The sequence below is a fragment of the Pteropus alecto genome, unplaced genomic scaffold, assembly GCF_000325575.1.
Source record: "Pteropus alecto unplaced genomic scaffold, ASM32557v1 scaffold110, whole genome shotgun sequence".
Classification (NCBI taxonomy): Eukaryota; Metazoa; Chordata; class Mammalia; order Chiroptera; family Pteropodidae; genus Pteropus; species Pteropus alecto.
In genome coordinates this window covers 7,011,515-7,027,747 of record NW_006431920.1, presented here as the reverse complement: position 1 = coordinate 7,027,747, position 16,233 = coordinate 7,011,515, and positions in this window count along the sequence as shown.

Sequence of the window (16,233 nt, the reverse complement as noted above, 5' to 3'; positions counted from 1 at the left end):
TAAAGAGGAAGGTGATACTCCTACTTGCTGTGGAGTTTCCGAGGCTTCCTTTGAGCTGCTTCCCATCGATAAGCTACTTCATGTTTTCCAAGTTCCCATAGTGAGGAAAACGTTCAAGTGTATAGTCAATAAAATGAACAGTCTGACTAAAGCCCACAGAGGTGGGATCTGCAACTCAGCTTCCTGCCTGCCCCGCCCGAGTCCGGGCCCACGCCTCCCTGCTCGCTTTTCTCCCTTGTTACTATCCTGTAAGGACCTTCCTGAGTCAGTCTGTTCTCTTTAATATTCTGTGAACATTACTGGTTCTTTCCTGTCTTGCTCCCTTTTTCACTTTGTTCCCCCTGTCTGTAGCACAATTAATGATTTCTCCTTAGAGAAATCGGTTCCTCAGGTGCAGATACAGCCCACGCTGATGGAACTAATTTGGGGACCAGGTACATTTTCCAGGTGATGGTCATACCAGTGTGAATAAGACATTCTTCAGCAAGGTATTCATACACCAGTGAAATCTACATCCTTGTGTTCCATCCAGGCCTTTGTAATCCTTTTGTTTGCTTAATTTCCACAGTACTTATTCTCTGAAACTTTTCGTTTCTAGCTACCAATTATTATTGTCTTAGAAGAGTTTCCTATATATATATTTTTGGCTGTGTCCTTTATGAAATTGAACAAATATAATTCTTAATGTACAAGTAGTTATTCGATATTTTTCTATAGAGTTAATCTTTTTTTCAAATTAATTATTTAAAAGAAAAAAATTACTACTATTTCAAATAGAAAACCAGCATTACTTTCCTGAAATAAAAGCAACTATGAAGAATACGATAACATCACAACGGTATTATTAAATTCTGGTGAGAAGCCAAAGAATGTTTACAGCAACTTTGTTCATTAGAGCAAAAACTGGAAACAATCCAAATATCCATAATTGTGCAATAGACAAATAAATTGTGGCATTCACACAATAGGATACTGCATAGCAACGAGAAAGAACAAATTGTCATAACATCCACTGCATGACTTTCAGACATGATGACGAATGAAAGAAGCTGGAGTGCATACAAAATGATTTCATTTCTATGAAAGTCAAAAATGAAATCGAAGCCCCTAACTTGCTTTATCAATAGAGAGTAGGGAAGGAAGACAAACAGTACTTTAAAGATTCTCCATCACATTACATCACCTACTACATTGCAAGTGTCATAAAGCAGGAATCCTACTTGCTTTGTTCGGTGGTGCATCCCCAGTGCTTAGAATGGTACCTGGCACGTAATACATATGCAGTAAACGTTTGAATGAATCAATGAGTTGTCTTCACCCAGAAGTCTCTGCTAAGTCCTTGTTTTTGGATCTATTTTATCTGGGAAAGGATTGTGAGTCCTTACTTCACATCTGCTGAGGTCTGAACTGAAGGACCGCCAAGAGTCCTTTGGTTTTCTGGGTGTCTACAGCTCTCAACAGCCTTTGGATTTCCTCCATCATGAGATTTGTCACCTCCGAATTCCTCTCCTGGAGTAGCTACTTGGACAGAAGAGCGACTGGGCTTTTATCACCAGCCCCGTTTTCCATCCTGAGTGCAACAGAGCTCTTCTGTTGGGACATAGCTACGTTTTACTGAAATTCTAGACTTTTGTGATTGAGTCTTCTTTCTCCCGAGAAAGAGTCACACTGCTAAGTGTATCTCCAGGTTGGAAAACACATGATATGCTTTTGGCCAGCTGGCTTTATCTTTGTAGAAAGGTAAAACCCTTTCCACAAAGAGGAAACACCCAGGACATTTCAGAACGAAAACGAAACCTTAAAATGCACCAATAACTTTTGTAGGAGTCCTTTTTCTTGGATATTTCCTAGCATAAGAAGCTCAAGGCAGACATCATGACAAAGTCAAAATGATGATCAAGGTTATTATATGGAAATGGTGGCAGCTATGCATTGTCTTACTCTGTACAGTAGTATCACATACTAATAACATAATTACAAAAAGTGACATTAAGTTCTCTTGCCTATGAAGATAATTTCCAAAGTAATAGAAAGAAAATTTAAAAAGTAATAGGAAGAAAATTTAAAAATTACTTATGAGTGTTCCTGGTTCACAAATCTTCTGGAAGCTCCTCCCTGAACCCAGGATAGCAATGCAGCTCAAGCTCATGCCCTGGCTTGGAGGTGATGGGGACTCCTGGCTTGGAGGTGATGGGGACTCAGATTCCTAAAGATTAAGAAAACTTTCCTACCAATAAACCCAGGAATAATGAGATTTTTGGAAGTTGGGACACAACATTGAAGAAAGGGAGCCACAGATTGAGAAGCAGCTGATTTTACTGCCGGTTTTAAAGATTCCCAAATAATGTCAGTTAAGTCTCTGCCTTTTTTTTTCTTTCTTTCTCTTCTTTCTTCTTCTCTACATCTCATGGGGTCCGAAGGCAGTATATAGATGTTTTACATCATATCAGTTAATTGCAACACAAGGTCAAATTTACCTATTTGTCAATGAGCGATGTAGAACTTCAAGAAATTTTCAGATTAAGATTCTTTTCATTGAAGTACCAGGTAAAAATGTGATATTGTTCTGATTTTTTGTTTGTTTGTTTCTTTTAAACTTCATCCTTTTTATCCCCAGGTCTTGCTCCTGTAACCTGTCTTAATGGTGTGGATTGATCTTGCTCTATCTCTTAAATTAATTTCCACAGACCTTAAATTTCATATTTCCTAGATACTGAGATGTCATTAATTGCAAGAAATGTCATTGATTTTTATAGCAGAGGGTGGTAGATTATTACTATTAAATGTACATATTGACATTGATTGAACCATACCTTCAGATTTTAGAAATGGAAAAATATGAAAAGTATCTGAGAATAGATAAAATGTGTTACTGCTCTTGTTAGGGAAATTACATTTTAATGGGGAAATGTAAACCTTTGATGGGTGTGTGAGAAGAAATGATAAATATTGTCATTGGGATGGGGAACCTTCTTTTTGCCCCTTCTCCTGTCATAATGCATGGTGGGTCATCATCTGTCTTCTCATAACTTTGTTTCTTATAAAACTGATCTGAGATGCGTGACTCCTTTATTATCTTATGAAATTAATAGATTGTTGAATTCTTTAAACTTCTTGGAGCACAATCACTTACAAAAAAGTGACGAAGCGAGATTTAAAGCACAATCTTTTATTTTCTAATCCCAGTGAAAACACATCTTGCTAAATTTCTTTTCTTTTTCCCGAACAAGTCTCAGTGAAAAAGAAACACATGGTAATTACAATATTTATAAAGGCCATAGGTTATAATACATCAGCAGAAAAGGTTATGGGGAATATAATCGAAGCATTCTTTAAACTAATCAGCATTTATCAAGTTATCTGCTCTATGTTTTTATATGGTATAATAAATGGAAGATTTGATAAAAGTAATGTCAGGGTAAAAGAAAACTTGAAAAATTAAAGCTTGAAAAATATAAATACAATAGTTTCTTTGTAGAGGATGTTGGCCAGTGACATTTATAGTCAAATAAGAATTAAATGAGACAATGCATTTAAAGCACTTAGCTTCATGTCTGTGACAGAGTTGAGTGCTTAGTGAATATGTCCAATGAGTGTTATTATATATAAAGTCAGAAGTTGTTCTGATGGCATAATATTCAGAAAATGTTTATCCTTCCAACCATTTGGTCTAGAAGACATGGGTTTATTGACATTTCACAGCTTTAGGTAGACGACATAGCTGGATTTTTAAAAAGTGTTGTCATTTAAAAATACATCCCCACATTATATGCGTGTGAACTCAGAGATAAGAGTTTATCATAGCTCTGGTAATGGCTTCTTACTCTCAGGGGCAAGTGCAGAACTCCCTCTCAAGCCCAGGTAATGAGCTACGAGAACCTTCACAGAGTACCTTCAGTTCTTCAATGTTTCACACACAAGAATCAGAGAAAAGTACTGGTAAATCCAGGTCTTTTGATTTTCACTCTGGAACAAATTATATATGAAAAGCTCTCCCCCGTTGGTTGAATAATGGTGTGTTTTTAAAAAGAATGCATAGCTCGGGGAAGGATGCAGTGTAACTCACTGAGCTCTAATTGGATCCTTTTGAGGCAGGAAGTTGACCTAATGGAAGCACTGCAAAGAAGCATTGTGGTAAAGCGTGAACAGCTTCCGAGTCAGGGTGAGCAGGGACACTGGGCTCCAGAGACAGGAGAGAGCCATCCTCATGGAGGGAGGGATAATGGGAGGGGAGATAGAAGAAGGCTGATGGCCACCATTTTGCCCAGTCAATCCTGTTCACGCCTCTTTGTACACAGTACGTGTATGCAAATATGACAAAGATTGCCATTCTGTAATTATTCTTCAATATTGCCAGTTTGTAACCTTGGAGGTGACGTATTTAGGGTGTGTAGATTTTTTAAATCTTCTCTTGACATAATCCCATGCTCGTGTGGCTCTGAGCCTGGCCTTAGGTGTATGCTTCGCTGACTGGGTTACTCTCTATTTGCAGGAAAGCCCCACTTTTCTTGTTAATGGCAACTTGCTTCCAGATGCCTGCAGTGTGACAATTCTTTTTAGCTATGCTTCATTTCAGCTCCATGGGAGCACTAACCATCCCTCAAAATACACATTAAAACTACACTTGCAGTTAGAAAATGAGAAACAGAATCCTCATTAAGGTTATAGCAGCCTTAGAGTACAGAATTAGATTTCCTGGCCCAGTGGTTCATCCTCAGAAATGTTTGATGTAACACTGTTGTTCCTATTTTAAAGAAAAAAATTCCCAAACGACCAGTTGGCAAACATTAAAACAGTGGTTGTCAAAAGGGCAGGGGGGCGATTTTGCTTCCAGGAATTATGGCGACACATTCGATTATCATGGCTTCGGGATCGAGGAGGGCCACACCCCTTGTGCGTAGAGGACAGGGATGCTGTTCATAGTTCTCTGATTTCACCAAGGTCCTCCTACAATAAAGATTTATCTGGCCCAAAACGTCAATATTGCCAAGGATGAGACACCCTACCCCACCCTTTATTAAATAAATAGAGCCTTTGTTTAGATACGATTTATCTGACTTTGGAGCTCAGTCTCTCACTCTATGATGCAGAAAAGGTGGTTCTTCCCAGTGTATCTTCTATTTCCAAGGAGAGAAGTGAAAATGGTGAGGGCAGAGTTTGATATGCCCTAGAAAAGAAAAAAGGAGAAAAAAAAATTACTGGCAGTTTCCTTCACCAGGCCCTGTTCTAAGTACTTCACGTGGTTTAATTCATTTAATTTTAAGTACAGGTCTATGAATTAGTTGTCACATTTCATATAAGAGGAAAATAAAGGCAAAATAAGGTTATGCCAATATCATGGCGCTGGTATGGATCTCAAACTTGGACTCACACAGCTGTGCTGTTTCACAGAAGAAAGCAGGAAAAGCAAGGAAGCTTGTTGGAAGACTTTATGTCTGCGTTCAGGAACAGAAAGCAAAACTAGCTTTACCCAGAGAGATTTCTCATGCACGTTTTCTTGCTCCTTCACTCTGTCGCCCGTCACTCTGTGAGCATTGGGTGTTTCTAGGAATTCTGAAATGCAAATCACTCAGTATTATTACAGTATTTCATTGAATCTAAGACACCATTCTTTTGTAAGATACACTATTTCTTTTATGTACCACTAAGAAAAAAAAACACACACACACTTTATATTTGTAAGACACCATTAATTCTAAGGGATATATTTATAGAAAAGATACTAATGTGTTTCAAAAATGGGCATCTAACGATTCAGTACAATATGGTAAACGCCAACTTCATATGACCCTAGGCTGTGTGGTGTAGAATACAGTAGAGCATGAGAACTGCCCTGGCCTTAGGAAATACAGCAAAGCCTTTTGAAGTCATTAAATGTTTAGATCTCCTTTCTCAACCTGAAGTGCACATCTAATGAGTAATGTAGACAGTCACGGATAGCTTTAGGTCTTTTAGGTCACTCAGTAGGACAAATGTGATGTAGACTATGGGAAGAGGAGTCCTTTTCTCGCAGAAAGAACTATGTAATTTAGGTTGAAAAGGCATAATTTGTTAGAATCCAGTGTTTATAACTATGTAAATGACATGAGAGCAGTTGACTTTGTTTTTTCTTTACTGACAAGTTCTAGACCAGGGCCTGACACAGAACAGATTCTCAAAAAATGTTAGTTGAAAATGAAAGAAATGAAAGAATAGTTATTGTAGAATTCTCTTTCCCGTCCTTAGGATAATTTCTTTTTTCATGTTAGAATACTTTAACTTCTTATGTTTACTTTATTTTCTGTGCTTACAAGGAACAACATATTGGGCTTAATTCAGGAACTAAAGGTCCATGGAAAAGGATGCAAGCTGGAAGGACTCTTCTCAGACATTTTAAGGCAAGTGCTTGGGGTTCCATTAATCTTCAAGACAGGAGTCAGGTTTAGGAATTGGAAGAACTCGCACATCAGTGTACACCATGTTGTGGAAGTGCTTTGTGTATCAGAAATGCACATCATCATCTTCCTTCTTTGCATGGCCAAATAGTCCCATTGGAAGTTCAGACAAAATTCTGCTTTCCTAAAAGTGGCCAGATTCTCTGAAAAGAAGTTTTCTTAAGAGGCATTGCTGTATTTTCCTGATTTTGTAATTCTACTTATTGAAAAATTCTCTTGAGAAAAATGATCATTTATTCAGTAGATATCTATTGAGTCTCCTCTGTGCCAGATACGGTTCTGGGCATTGGGGACACAGTGGTGAGTGAGACAAGCAAGACCTTCCTCCCATGGAGGTAATATTTTAGTGGGAGGGAGAGACAGACAATAAACAAACAGAAAAGAAAAATATCAGATAATGGTCCAAGCTAAGCAATAATGTAAACAGTGTGGTTGGAAAGGACAGCTGCGAGCCTATTTTAAGCAGAATATGTTAAGGAATCCTTTCGGATGCGATGGAATCCAAAAACATCTCAGTTTAAAGCAGAGATCTGAATGATCAGAGGACACCAGCCTATGCAGGTATGTAAGTAGCATTTCAGAAAGAGAAAATAGCTGGTGAAAAGGGCCAAATGCAGGAACAAGGATGGTCAATGTGTAGCGGACAAAGGAAAGAGCGTTATGAGAGAGGGGTGGGGAGGCAGGTAGGGCCTAGATTGTGTGGGGCTTTATAAGCCAGGGTCAGCAGTTTCATGTTTATTAAAAATACATTGGAAAACCATTGGTAATTTAAAAGCATGAGAATGACATTATCTGACTTTTACTTTTTTTCTAATTAAGTTAATTGGGGTAACATCGGTTAATACAATTATATAATTTTTAGGTGTACATTATAATTCGACATCTATATATTCTATTGTGTGATTATCACCCAAAGTCCGGTTTCCTTCAGCTACCATATATTTGATCTCCTTTACTCACTTCACCCTCCCCCTATCCTCCTATATTTGATCCCCTTTACTCTGTATACCTCTCCCCTCCTCCCCTATCCCCTACCCTCTGGTAACCACTAATCCATTGTCCATGTCCCTGAGTCTCTGTTTGTCCTGTTCATTTGTTGCTTTTAGATTTATATCCTACATATAAGTGATGTCTTATGATTTTTTACTTTTTCAGTCTGGCTTATTTCGCTTAGCATGATTATCTCAAGGTCTATCCATGTTGTCGCAAATGGTAGTATTCATCTCTTCTTATGGCTGAGTATATTCCATTGTTTTTATGTGCCACAGCTTCTTTAGCCAATCATCTATTGTAGGACACTTCAGTTGCTTTCATGTCCTGGCACCAGTGAATAATGCTGCTATGAACATCAGTGTGCAAATATCTTTTTGGATGTCTTTGAGGGTAAATACCCAGGAGAGGGATTGCTGTATCATATGGTAGATCCATTCTTAGTTTTTTGAGGAACCTTCATACTGTTTTCCATAGTGGCTGTACCAATTTGCAGTCCCACCAGCAGTGCATGAGGGTTCCTTTTTCTCTGCATGCTCTCCAACATTTGTTATTACTTGTCCTATTGATTATAGCTATTCTAACAGGTACGAGATAGTATCTCATTGTGGTTTTGACTTGCATTTCCTTAATAGCTAACGATGTTGAGCATCTTTTCATATGTTTGTAGGCCATTTGTATGTCCTCCTGGGTGAAGTATCTGGCCAGGTCCTCCGCCCACTTTTTGATGGGATCATTTGTTTTTTTGATGTTATCGAGTCATATGAGTTCTTTGTATATTTTGGATATTAAGCCCTTATTGGAGGCATAGCTTGCAAATTTATTTTCTGACTTTCACTTTTAAAAGATTATTTTTGATGTTGCCTGAAGAGTGCATTGTTAGGGGAGCAAAAGAGGAAGCAGAGGCACAGATCAGGAAACTAGTATAGTAGTTGAATGGAAATAGAAGATGGATACAGGATGAAGCTGAGTAGACAAAACATACTGATGAATTTGACATGAAAAATTGAAAGAAATTTAAGATAATATCTAAATATTTAACTTGAGCAGCTATACGATGGCAATTTTACAGAGCAGAACAGGTTACGGGCCAGGGGGTAGAGGATTAAGAGGTTTTTTTTTTTGTCCTATTATGTTTGCAACGCCTACTAGACATATATGTATAGACATTGAAGACAGAGTTCCATGTATAACTCAAGAATTATAGGAAGAAGTCAGGGCTGGAGATAAAAAGTTGTAAGTCTTTGTTATATAAATGTTATTTAAAGATATATGACAAATGTTGTAGAATATGTGGATAAAAGAGAGAAAAGTGACCAGGTAAGATCTTTGAAGAGAGGTTTTATTTTATTTTTTAAGTTAGTTGGTGCTATAGACTGAATGTTTGTGTCTCCCCCCAAATTCGTACGTTGAAACTTAATCCCCAATGTGATCATATTTTCTGGTGGGGCCTTTGGGAGGCGATTAGGTCACGAGAGTAAAATCTCATAGATGTGATTAGTGCCCATGTGAAGGAGATGCCAGAGAGCTCCCTCACCTCCTCTGCCACGTGAAGATACGGGGAGAAGATGACCAGATGTGAACCAGGAAGAAAGCTCTCACCGAACACCAAATCTTGAACTTGGACTTCCCAGAACTCCAGAACTGTGAGAAATAAATATTTGTTGTTTCAGCCACCCAGTCTACGATAATTTAGCAGGCCAAACTAAAATAGTTGGCCAATTTTAATATTGATAGGAATGATCCAGCAGAGAGTCAGCCATTGATGATACAAGAGAGAGAAGGAGTAATTGCAGATGGGGAGGCTTTGAAAATAAGGAGAAACCTGGGTCCAGAACATTACAAGAGTCATGGCCTATTGTTGAGACCAGTGGCATTTTCTCCAATGTAACCTGAGAAAATATCTTAAGAAAAGATGCGAGATGAGAAATTTTGCTGATGGACACATGAGGGCATTGCTTTTTTCTTTAAATCAATAAAGTGTGAAGCAAAACAATTGGCTGTTTGTTTCTTAGGTGATCACAACACACTAAAAAATAACATTAAGCTGAATAGTTGCCTTTCAAAACTAACTGAGGAAGCAATAATTGTGCTGAAAAATTCACCAGGCCTGAGAAACTTTAGTCCTAATTTTAAACTCTGATTTATAGGGACGTTTTTAAATAATATTAAAAAAAAAAAAACAAACCCTATATTTCTTCTTGTTCAAAGGTTAGTAAAAATTTCTTTTTTTCGAAACATGTAGTTTAATCTTTGTAACATTATTTTCCAAAGGCACTTTGAAAGTCCTTTTTTTCCCATAGATGGAAAATTTTATGAAACCCTGTTTATCTTGAAAAAGTCTCTTTGCACGATAGTACAGAACAGAGAGAGAAAAAACACTCCCTTGAAAACCAGACCAGTGTTCACTCAAGAAAAATGATCCACTTGTTTAATCCTTTGTGCAGCATCAATAAAATAAGATTTAAAAAAATGTAGCTAAGTCAAGCTTAAATATGCTTTAAACCGTATTATAAAAAAAGATAAAATCTATTTTCTCTATGTATTTCAATAACAAGACACAATTTCATTTTTAAAAAGTTCTATATCAAATAAGACGTGTATGCTGTAAATAATACAAAAAGGCTAAAATAAAAAATTTTTAAATTTAACAATATAGTCAGTTGTATCTGTGTAATACTGGAACAGGGGAAGAGTAAACACACACACACAAACACACAAACACTGAACATGAACATCACACATTCTCTTACAAATTTGGCTAATACAATACTGCGGTATCCGCACTTGAAGTTGGTTATCCATAGCTTCACCTACTTCAGTATCCTCACTTGAAGTTGGTTATCCGTGGGTTCACCTTTTCTGGATCATCATGAAATTTGAGGTCACTGTCAGTAGGGGGCCTGGGCTTCCTTCCTATCTCCAGACCTAGTGTCCTTGGATTGTCAACAAACCTGATGATCAAATCCACAATATCAACATTTTAACGTCAGTCATTCCTTGAAGCAAGAATATCAGCCATAACCTCCTTAGAGGTCAACTCAGAACTGAAATTAGAGGCACCGTCTTGATTTTCAAGTTAAAAAAATTTTTTTTTTTATGTGTGAATCAGACAGTGAGTAACTTTCAGGCCATCTGAAACAATATCTAGATAAAGAATTTCAGACAAAGTTGCTCAGAGGCAAGTGATTAATGTCAAATTTTTAATTTCCCGGAAGTTTTGGGAACTGTACTCACGGTCTGTGTGCTGTGCATGGATCACCTCTGAGGAAGACAGTGTCACTGTGTCCCACAGAAATAATTAATACATGTCCAGAACTAGCACCTGAAGTTCTAATCTCCATCTGCCAGTTTCCATTTTAAAACTTGCAAGCTGTGCTGAAGAACAGGATTATTTTACGTTTGAGAAAATGAAAGGAGCCCTGCCATCATTGTCCTAGCTATATCACTGCAGGATACAGGGTGTTTCAAATTATTTCCTGGTCCAACATATCACAAGGCCATTTTATTCATAAACTTAGAGAAAGTTAAAACCAAAACTTAGAATTTTTTATGACAATTATAGGTTGTTTTTTTCTACCATGCCAGTGGGTAAAATGCTATTTTCTCTACTGGAAATGCTTGTAGAAATTTAAGTGACTTTCTATATTTGGGATTCTTAATCTAGTTTTATTGCAGCATTAAATATTCATTTAATAAAGACAACAAAGAATAAAATAGATGATAATTATCTAGAAATCCCTGACACAGCTACCATCTTCGCCATAAAGTATTACAAAATGATGAAAATTTATCATATATCTATCTTACTCCATTTGAGCTTCTGTATCAGAATACCATAGGTTGGGGAAGGGAGTTACTTATAAACAGAAATTTATTTCTCACCGTTCTGAAGGCTGGGAAGTCCAAGACCAAGGCGCTAGCAGATTCTGTGTCTGGTGAGAGTCCAATTCCTGGGTCATAGCGGGCAGTATTACTTGTATCCTCACATGGTAAAAGGGGCAGATAAGCTCTTTGGGGTTTCTTTTATCAGGGCACTAATCCCATTCGAGAAGACTCCACCCTCATGACCTTACCACCTCCCCAAAGCACCGCTCCCCCCATACCATTGGGAATTGGGTTTCAAAATACCCATTTTGGGGAGACACATTCAGTCCATAGCAGTGATCAAAAAAAAAAAAACAAAAAAAAACTAAGATCCAACCTATTACCAGAATTTGGGTGAATTACCTATTAACACCAAGGTTTATGGAACTAGATGGAGAAAATACAGTCACCAGAGACATAGCTGACCCTCCTACAGAAAGGTGTGAAGATATTCTGTCCTTCTGTCCTTGTCTCAAAAACCACAGTCTTTCGACAACTAGGAGCCCAGGCGGCTTTGCCTAGAGGCTACCTTTTGTGGGAGGCAGATGTGTAACCCAGGTCTGTTAATACTTTGTATCTATGTATTTGGAACTCTTGTTGGCAGTAGGAATGGATAATAGCACATGACATCCTGACATGTCATTCCTGCAGGTGAAGCATCCTCAATAGGGAGAACAATAGGAAAGGACCTACAGGATCATAAATGTGGAAAATTATAATTTTCCTGTTCTTCATTGGTTCAGTGAGTTAGAGAATCAAGTACTGTGGGTAGGGACGATGTCCTGAGTTTCACAAGACAGAGTTGCTCATTAGGCAGACAACACAGATCTTTCATGACATTTCTATAACCTAAGGTGTATTCTTTGTCTTTTCTTCTTTTTTTTTTTTTTTTTTTTGAGGGGAGAGGAATGAGCCATCTCCATTAGCTTTTCAAATGTGTTACCACATAAGTACATGTAGTATTAGTACATAATTTTCTAGACAATCTACCATGTTCCTTCTCTCCCTCTGTCTCTCCTCCCCTCCCTCCTTCCCTCCCTCTCACAGTACTAGACACAGAGAAAACTCATATCATCTATTCAGTAGATAGGAAGACCTGGCACCCTTACTCTGTGAATGTTCACCTCCTCCACAAAGGCCAAGAATCTTCTGAGGTCAAGTTCCTCAAGTAGCATGGCATTAACATCCTTGGGACCTCTTCTCCTTCTGTCATCAGGATCCCACACAGCCCACAGAGGAAAGAGCCTCACAATAGCTGTATTGCTGGTACCCAGGGACCCCATCTCCTTGTTGGTCCCAACAGGAGAAGTGAATAGTTTGGAGGTGGAATCAGGCTAAAGAATTATGGGAAATAGCTTCTCTTTTCCAAATTCTTTTCACCAGAAAAAAGACTCTTTCAGTGAGAGGATTCATTTTGAGATCACTATGTATATCTCACACAGTATACGAAAATCTCTTCTAGATTGGCACCCTCTTAACTATAATCATTATCTGTTTCCATATTTCATTAAAATAATGATGACAGGTATTTACAATGGTACTTTTGAGCCACTGTAAGATAGTAAAGGACTTACAATATTACTAAAGGAAGTCAAATTACACTCAGCACGAGGTTTAGTGTTTGACCTTTTATTATTCAGATACTTTGAAATGTAAGAGTTTATCGGTTATTTCTATGTTAGGTCAAGTGTAATTATTCTAAATCCCACATATAGAATATATTTTAAAAGTTATTTTTGCAAAGCATTATAATACTTTCGATTTTTGCAAAATTCAGCAGGTTGACTTCAGGCTGATAATACCATTTATTTTGCTTTTTATACAGAGGTTTTGTTTCTCAACTTCCTAAGTATTCTTAGTGGAGACAACTTTCATGCCTTAGGTGCTAAGATATGAGATTGTCTCTCAGCTTTAATTCGTTTCTCTGAAGAGATCGGTGACAAGAGATGGAACGTGAGCAATATGAATCTAGAACACGACTTCATAGCAATGGAATATCAAAGAATTTATTATGCTACGTAATACGGAATTCTTGGCACGGGAGCATGTACACTGATGATTTCACAATGTTCTTTTCTTTACTTATGAGCTTCAAGCAAAGACATAATGATCCTAGTTCTATAACGGTGATTCTCAAGTACAGAGGGTTTCAAATGTTGTTGTGTTTCTTATTTATTATAAATTTTCTTGGCTGCTATTTCTCAGGCCCTTCCTAAAACGTTTTTATATTGGACAGTTAGAAAAATAGATTTCTGACTTGTGTTGCAGGCCGATTTTGATATTTTGGTAGCAATTTATCGTAACAGAAGATAACACACACACTAGTGGCTCCTCATTTTTTTTTTTTTTCCCCTATTCTAGACTTTCTTTTGATCTGGGAACATAATTGAACAGCGCACTTGACATTCAGCTCACTCCCTACCTCTCTTCTCCCACCTCTGCCCTGACTCTCACACACTCTGCTCCAACCACGCTGGCGTCTTTGCTTGTCATTTCAGGGGCTTTTGTACCAGATGTGCCCTCTGCTTGCAATGTTTTGCATGGTTTGCCCATCTCTTCATGTCTCTGCTCAAAGGTAACCTGAGCCTTTCTCTGGCTCCCCTTTAAAAATAGCCCTTATCACCGTCTGTCCCCTTCTCTCAGCTCAGTCTTCACAGCAGTGATCGTGACCCGGCAAGTCATTTATTTATCTTCTGCCTACCACTGCACCCAGCCCCAGCCTTGAGTCTAAATCTTAGTAGTAACTAGAGCTTCATTTCGTTCAGTAGTTTAGTTGTTACAGCCCAGTGCCTGGCACACAGCAAGCACTCCATGATTATCTATCGAAGGAAAGAGCAGCTCAGACTGTACTATGAGACTCATTTGTTAATACTTATTTTTAATACACTATAAAAATCAGACTCATTGCTGAATGCTTTTTTAGAAACTCTTTGGGATTTGATCAGTCATTGAATTTTATTTTAAATGAATTAAAAATCATTTGATACGGTGGGTTCGCAGATGATTATTTGAACCAACCCCTATATGCCGTATCTAAAAATAATCAGACAACTCGAAAGAAAAGCTAAAAAGACCTTTCTGGCTCTCTAGGATCCTTCATTTGTGATTCGACTTCACCATTCTTCTCTTAGGCAGCTTTTAACCTTTTTTTTTTTTTAATTTTTTTAACAATTAAGTTAACCTACTTAAAATGTAAAAGGTCCAACATTTGCTCTATTTCTTATTTTTTTTCACTTTGATTGCATTAAAAACTTTTTTAAGGTTGGGAACCAGAGGAGATATCAGCTCCCCTCTTCCCTCTCCGATTCCTCCCTGCTTGAGGTTTGATGGCTACACCCCTCCCGGGAAATCTATCTTTGCCAAGAACACCAGTGACATATCGATGGCTCAACTCCTGACTCCCTGCCTTGGTCTCTCAGCACCTCTCACGCTTGCAGTTTCTGCTCTTTGTTGTTTTATGGTTTTCCCCCTACTCAGACAGAGGCTGACCCCTTCCCCCTCTCTCTGTAGCATCTGTTTCTTCTGCTCTCTATGCAGGGACAGGATTTGAAGCTCAGTCCTCTGAGCTCCCTACACCTCCTTGGCAGCGTCTCTTCACCCTGGCCTTTCGTGACATCTGTTCCTGCAGCCCCACGTGTCTGGCGGGCATTTTCCTTTGAGCATTTTGCCATTAAATGTATCTAAAAGTAAACTTTCTCCACTCTCCTCCATCATTCCCTCCACCCTCCTTTTTCTTTTCTTCTCTTGGTGATGTCCTGAATCTCTCAGCCCTACAGGTTCTAAATCATGGACGCATTGAAATTTTTTCCCTTGAATTTTTTTTTCACACCCAAACAGAGCATTCTATGCAGTTTTCTTCCTCAAACTGCTACTCATGCACCAATATGGTTGCCAGGAGTTTAAATGTTGCTGGGGACCCTTAAACGGGCTCCTTGCCTCTAGATTGTCTGCATTCGGCAGGTGCATCCAATTGCTTTTTATAAAACATCTCTTTGATCATCTCATCTTCTTTCCTACTAAGCAAGGCTAAAAATCTTTAGCATTGACCTCGCCCTGAAGGTTACCCTATACCCCATAGATAAAATTTACACATCTCGGCCTTGAGTGACAGATCTAGCTCCAGTCTTCTTATCCATTACTGAACTAATGCCATTTCTTTCTTCAAACTCACCACTGCAGCCTGTCTCACTTCCCATCACCCCCTGAACCTGCCACACGAATTCTCACCGTCATGCTTTTATTCTGCTGTTCTTTGATCCTATCCTACCTCTTCTTTAAAACTTAGATTAATCCACCCTTGCAGGTCCCAGCCTTCAATTATTTCTCCTTCCTCAGAGTTTTTTTCTAGAACACTTTGTTCATGAAATTAATTTCAGTTGTACTGTAGATATCTTTTTATATTCTTTCCAGCTAAGTTTTATGACTCGTGTATATAGACTGTTTTTTATTGTTTTAAAATCCTTCACGTCTCCAGTAAAGAAACTTGCCTGTTTAAATTGCCATGTCTCCCTCTGTCTCAATCTGTTTCTGTTTGACTACTTGTCTTTCTGTCTGTCTGTCTGTCTCTGTCTCTGTCTCTCTCTCTCACGCACACATTTAATTATCTCTGTTTTATAGCCAACACCACTAAGATTATCTTACAATTTAGGCAATAATATTCAATTTAAGTATGCTTAAAGTTTTTTTCCAAGCTGATAGTAGAAGCAATATATTGCTACTCTAGCGTACTTTGAAAATGCAGAAAATGATAAAAGAAAAAGGTCATTACGTCCTTCTTTAAGATTTGTTTTAAATATTTTTCTATGCATGAAACACATATGTAAATACCATCCATTATTTGTAAGTTTGCATCCTTTTTAATGTCGTGTGATGAGCATTTTTTTATGTCATTGAATACACTTTTAATTCTTCCTAAATCTCTGTCGCAGTCTGTAAGACAGCT